Source organism: Octopus bimaculoides, chromosome 4 (assembly GCF_001194135.2).
Source record: "Octopus bimaculoides isolate UCB-OBI-ISO-001 chromosome 4, ASM119413v2, whole genome shotgun sequence".
NCBI classification, from domain to species: Eukaryota; Metazoa; Mollusca; class Cephalopoda; order Octopoda; family Octopodidae; genus Octopus; species Octopus bimaculoides.
In genome coordinates, this window is record NC_068984.1 from 105,395,622 (window position 1) to 105,402,315 (window position 6,694).

A 6,694-nucleotide genomic window follows, 5' to 3' on the forward strand; every position below is an offset into this window, starting at 1 on the left:
TTGCCAGTACCGCCTGACTGGCTCCCGTAGGATTTTCGAGTGAGATCGTTGCCAGTGCCCCTGGACTGGCTTGTGCGGGTGGCACATAAAAGACACCATTTCGAGCGTGGCCGTTTTCGTGTGGGTGACACGTAAAATCACCCACTACACTCTCTGAGTGGTTGGTGTTAGGAAGGGCATCCAGCTGTAGAAACTCTGCCAAATTAGATTGGAGCCTGGTGTTGCCATCCAGTTTCACCAGTCCTCAGTCAAATCGTCCAACCCATGCTAGCATGGAAAGCGGACGTTAAACAATGATGATGATGATGATGATATATATATATATATATACATATATACATATGAATATTTATTGCCAAACTAAGGTGGCAATCCAGAGAAATAGGACAAATGCTGCTGTTGATTAGCATACTTTCCCATAAACTGAGTGTATGTTTCGAGTTGCTTCGGCTGCAGTGTTTCCTTTTTTGTACTCATAAAGCATTATATGTCTCAAATGCTCTTTGGATACTTCCATGTTAGAAAGCGTTTTAATCAAAGAAATTTTAATTCTATTCTGTAAAATAATATTATAACTCTACACGTTCTCTTTCGGGAGGACGTCTTGTGTCTTTGTGATATGGAAAGATGGTTCATCAGGAAAAGCAGCTTAGACCCTGCTACATGTCTAAATTCAAGAACTGAACTTTTTGGATCATCTCCACATGTGGTTATATATTTGTTACGTTTTTGGTCCCCCCCCCCCAAGATCACAGAGAGAACTTGCTTTTTATATTGTGTCCACGTACAAGCTTTTTATCTCTCTATACTTTTTATAAATATTTCTTATATATTTTTTTACATATTTATAGAGATGTATTTTTATATTTTTATTGCTTTATATATTTTTACACATTTTTTCTGTATTTTACCTTTCACTCTGCATTTTTCTTGTGCATATGTGTATATAGAGGTGTATATGAACTCTTTTGTGCGCGTGTGTGTGTATGCATGTGTGCAGGTATGTATACATGTATATGTACATGTGTATGGTTGCAGATATACGTGAGTGTACATGCGAGTGTTCCACGCGAGTGTGAGTGAGCATATGCATGCATAGCATGTATTTTAGATGTGCATTTGAATATAACTGTGCGCGTATGGGTATGTTTATGCATGTGTGTGCATGCGTGTGCGCGGATATACATATGTATACTTGTGTGTGAGTGTCTGCATGTGTGCGGTTATGTATATATGTACATGTTTATGGTTGCATATATATGTGGGTGTACATGCATGTATTCCACGCGTGTGTGAGTAAGCATATAATGTGTGTATTTTAAAACATGTATTTGAATATAACTGTGTGTGTATGGGAATGTGCACATGTGTGTGGATATGTATACATGTACATGCATGGTTGCATATGTACATTTTTTGGTGTATGTGCAGGTGTGCATGTGTGTGTTACAAGCTAGTGTGGATAAGCATATGCATATAGGCACATGTACGTGGGTGTGCATGCGCACATGTGTATGTATGTACATACGTGCATACGCGATTGCTATTAGCATTTTTACTCCTTTACTTTTTACTTCCTCCCTTTCGTTTTTTCCCCTTATTTAATGGTCATTCTAATAGCTCTTTTGTCTTAATAGTGGTCAATTACATAGTAGTTTCTCTTTGTTTGCTTTGTGGAAGTTCAGAATGGAGAGATTTTGGGTGCTTCCTTTAGGCTGTATGTTTCTGGTTACTTTTGGTCTATACATAGACAGCTCTATTCTGTTGTGATCCGAAACTAATGTCAGTGTCACTTTCACATCATGAACAATGTCCGTATTGTTTGTGAAGCAGAGATCCAAAATGTTATTCACCCCAATTGGTATGAGCACAACCTGCCCCATGAATAGGGCATTGGTGAGGTTGAGAAGGGACTCTGCCTATGCTTGTTTGTAATTAGTCATTCCTGAGAGCATGAGGCCTTTGGGCCATTTGACATTGGGGAAGTCGAAATCACCCATAAGAAATATGCTAACGTGATGCTCCAGTTGCATGAGGATTTCTTTAATTCTTGTGAGGCAATCTTCAAGCTTACCTTTGTGGTTTGGAGCATCTGGTGGGTAACATATTGCCTATGACTATATTGTGTTGTCTTATGTATACAATTAGAGTGTTACATACTGAATTTGAATATGACAGTAAGACCTGGGGAGTGAGGTCTTCATAGATGTATACAGCAACTCCATTACTCCTTTCCCTTCTGTCTGTTTGCATATGGTATATTTTAGTACATGTACTTCTGCATCCTCTATATCAGGACTCAGATGAGTTTCCATGAGCGCTATGCTTAGGGCCTGATTGCATGCAGCAAGGTCTCTTGGGAAAAAAAACTTTGCTTTTGTTGTTGTGATGCAACAGGCTCCCAATATTTACTAAAAATATTGGCGTGATGACTGTGCAGGCATTAGGGGAGGCCATCCCATGTCTGTTGATTGTAATGGTCTTGCGCAGTGGTGGGCAAGGTTCCTTGTTTGTGCTTGATGTAGCCAGGTCAGCAGCTGCACTATCTTTTGCACCATGCACAAAAAAGATGCTTGCTCAGCTGCTGCCTTGCGCATAACATCTGAAGTGTGCACTGCATTTGTATATTTTTTGGGGGGACGATTGGTGCCTTTTCTCCGGGAAGTATTTCTCCTTAAGGCCCCTGTAATTTTGGTGGGGTCTCGGGTAGGCAAACCGGCAGTTTGTGCAGTCTTCCCCATGCCAACATTTGCCTTGCAGGTAAAATTTGCATGTCCTCTAGGGTTTTAGATTCCATTGGAGCTTCCATATTTGAGTTTTCTGTTTTTTGTTTAGTGGTTTGGGGTTTTGGTTTTATCTCAGTTTTTCTTTTTCTTTTCTCCCCTTCCTTCTTTATGTTTGTGCTCATGTTCTTTCCTTCCTTTTCTTGTGGTAGCACTTGCATTCCTCTGGTTGTCCAGTGGGGTGAGGACTCCATTCTTTTGTAGGACCACTGGCACAGAGGGACTTCTGATTGTTGCTTCCTTACTTCCCTATCCTTATCAGCCTGGTTGTTCACAGGGGTGGGGGATCCATTCTTTTGAGGAACCACTGGATCAAAGAGACTTCTGGTTTTTGCTTCGTTTTCCCTATCCTTATCAGCCTTGCCACAGTAATGGTCCATGATGACATCAAGAGTGTCAATGTGTGGTCTGATAAGGGCATAGGATCAGATAAATTCACAGTTGCATGACTGTGCCATTTGTTTACAGCCATCACCTGATTTCAAGGCAAGGAGACATGTACACACGCGCACACATACACGCATCTATTTATGCATGCTCACATGGGTCACACATCTGTTTATGCATGCTTACATTGTTTTATAGCCTTTTCTTTCCCGCTTGCTAACCTTTACCTGTTTTTCAAATAAGAGATCTCTTATTCGATGTGGTTTTGAAAGCATGAAATGAGCACAAGATTTGTTGGCAACGGAAGTGATGACAACAACATTGCCCATATATTGCAACTTTTGTTGAAGTAAGATGTAAACAAACACAGAGATACATGCACACACTTACATACACATTCCCCCCAACCCTTAGAAAACATGTGTCCAAGGTGCTGTGAAGTGGGACCAAACTCAGTCAGTACGAAAATACTGGGTTTTATTTGTCATACTTTACATTGAAAACAATAATATTAATAACAGTTAAGTGGTATTGGGTATGCAAGTAATTTGAAAATACTCACAGAGTGATGACCATGTCCTGCATAGTTACAGGTTGCTCTTTGGCAAGGTATAGCACCCATTCAGCAACCCTTCCAGCAGAGATATGGCGAAGTCATGGGACAGTAGCATGGTGGATTGTGAAGAGGTAGTAGAAGAGCTTAACTGAGCCAGTGGTGCTTCTTACACTGGTACTGAATGGAGGAATCCTAGAAAATCAACAGTCAGGATCACCAAGCGAGTAACTGCAATGTATCTATGGGGGCAGCGTCCATGGTTGTGTATTCAGCTAATGAAAGATTCATTATGACTCCAACTCCCAGTTCAAATTCATAATAATGGTATTGGATGGCAACAGAGAGTCATGGGAATCAGCAAACGCAGTGCAACTGAAGAAGTCGCATTAAGCAGTAGACTTAATCCCTCACTCATTTTGTCCCTAGGTGTATTTAGTGCAGTTCACTCCAATGTAAACATTTAGATCTGATCTCCGGTCTTATGATAATTTCTTCCCATTCATACCACCAGTCATGGAGGCCCTGAAAAAAGTCCTGGGTGCTGCCCTTCTTCCTCTGGCTGAACATTGGAAAATATATATAGCACATGTGTTATTAGCTAGAGTGGAGGCGCAATGGCCCAGTGGTTAGGGCAGCGGACTCGCGGTCGTAGGATCGCAGTTTCGATTCCCAGACCGGGCGTTGTGAGTATTTATTGAGTGAAAACACCTAAAGCTCCATGAGGTTCCGGCAGGGGGTGGTGGCAAACCCTGCTGTACTCTTTCACCACAACTTTCTCTCACTCTATCTTCCTGTTTCTGTTGTACCTGTATTTCAAAGGGCTAGCGTTGTCACACTCTGTGTCATGCTGAATTTCCCCTGAGAACTACGCTAAGAGTACACGTGTCTGTGGAGTACTCAGCCACTTGCACGTTAATTTCATGAGCAGGCTGTTCCGTTGATCGGATCAACAGGAACCCTCGTCGTCATAACCGACGGAGTGCCAACCAAGTATTAGCTAGAACTCTTTGAGTCGCATGATAATACAGATGTTCTATGGTATTTTTGGACAAGGTATTTAGGTAAGTTGGAAATGGTTGGTTGTCATTTATTAAGTTAGTGGCCTTTGATGACTTTAAATGGTGTCAGGAGAGATTTTTAAAAGAGAGATTTTGGAGTCAGTGACTGTTCTTTGCTGAGGAATTAATGAAATCAAATTCATGGATTTTTTTTTTGTTTTGGTATACCTTATATAATGGGCATTATATATGTGCAGCTTCAGACATGCTGATTGAGATCTATGGTTAAAGGTATTTTTGCTGTGATCATCTTATCATTTGTTTTCTTGACAGTTATAGTGTGATTTGAGGCAGATTTGGTTGCTATTTTTTGCAGATAATGTCACAATATATAGACTTCTTAGTTGGCTAGTATGTAATGATTGTTATTACACATTATATAATCTGACTATTTATAGAAAAAAGAAATGAAAAGTTTAATTACTGACCATTTCTGATTTTGTGTTTAAGAACTTTTCCATTTTGTTCTTTGGAAATGATATTTTTCTTGATAATTTTTCTAAAAATTTCTCGAATATTTTTGAATATTATGTTACATACACACACACACACATATATATATATACACACATACAGAGTGTCCCAAAAGTCACTGATTTGTTTCAGTTTTTAATAACTTCCTTAACTTTACAAATAAATGCATGAAATTTTGATACAATATAAAGGACATAATGGAAATTAATATGCACAAGTCAAATTTTACAACACTACTACATCACATATGAAAAATGACATTGCTTAAATGGTAGCCATTTTCGGCTTCGCACACCTGTGCTCTTTCCAAAACCTTGCACCATAACACCCTCAAGAGTTTCAGACCCCACTTCTGATTTCTCTATTGATGTTCTTCAGTTGCACCAGGGTCTCCGGTGGTTGATGTAAACCCTCTCTTTCATGTATCCCCACAAGAAAAAATTTGGGCTAGTCAAGTCTGGTTAACATGAAGGCCAGTTGACATTGCCGTAGCTGTGGAGATTATTCTCTCTTCAAAGCACTGCTGTAGCAACTGCATTGTTTCTCTCGTGGTATGAGCAGTTGCCCCATCTTGCTGGAAGTATGTGTGAGGTCTACTTTGAATGGCCAGGCACAAAAAGGTCTAATTCATGGATATCTGAAAGAGAGGGTTTATGTCAACAAACTGGAGTCAGTGGTGCACATGAAGGAGAACATCAGTAGAGAAATCAGAAGTGAGGTCTGAAACTCTTAAGGTAGTTACAGTGCAAGTTTTGGAAAGAGCACAGGCATGTAAAGCTGAAAATTGTTGCCATTTAAGTGATGTTATTTTTCATATGTAATGTGGTGTTGCAAAATTTGACTTCAATTTGTGACGGAATGGAGGAGTGAGTGGCGTTTATGTTGTTTAGTGTGAGCAAGAAATTCATGGAAGATATGATTTAAATGAATTATGTAACATAAAGTAGAGTGTACATAGGAGGGTGAGAGGAGAAAAAGATGGAATAAGCGAGAGGAAGAAGGCAGTCGATGGTGTGTATTTTGGAGAGATTGGAACAAATGGTGGCATGCATAAGGTGATAGGAAGTAGTATGGACTATGGGTAGGATGGCTGAAGGAGATGGGTAGGTGGAAATGGAGGCAGAAACCTTTGGGGATGAGGTGGTGGTGAAGGCAATGGCTAAGAAATGAAATGTGGCTAGAGAACTTACTTCTGGCCGTCCAGAACTGTTCGTTTAGTATTTCACTTACCCTCATGGGGTTTCCTGTGAGGGGGCCATCTTTTTGGAAGAGGGGACCTATCTTGTGGCGTATTGAGGCTGTTTCTTTGACAAACTTAAAGAAAGCTTTAGGGTTTCACTTGATATTTTCTATAACCCAAACTTTATATGTCTATATATATATGTTTGTATATATATATGTGTGTATATATATGTGTATATATATATATATATATA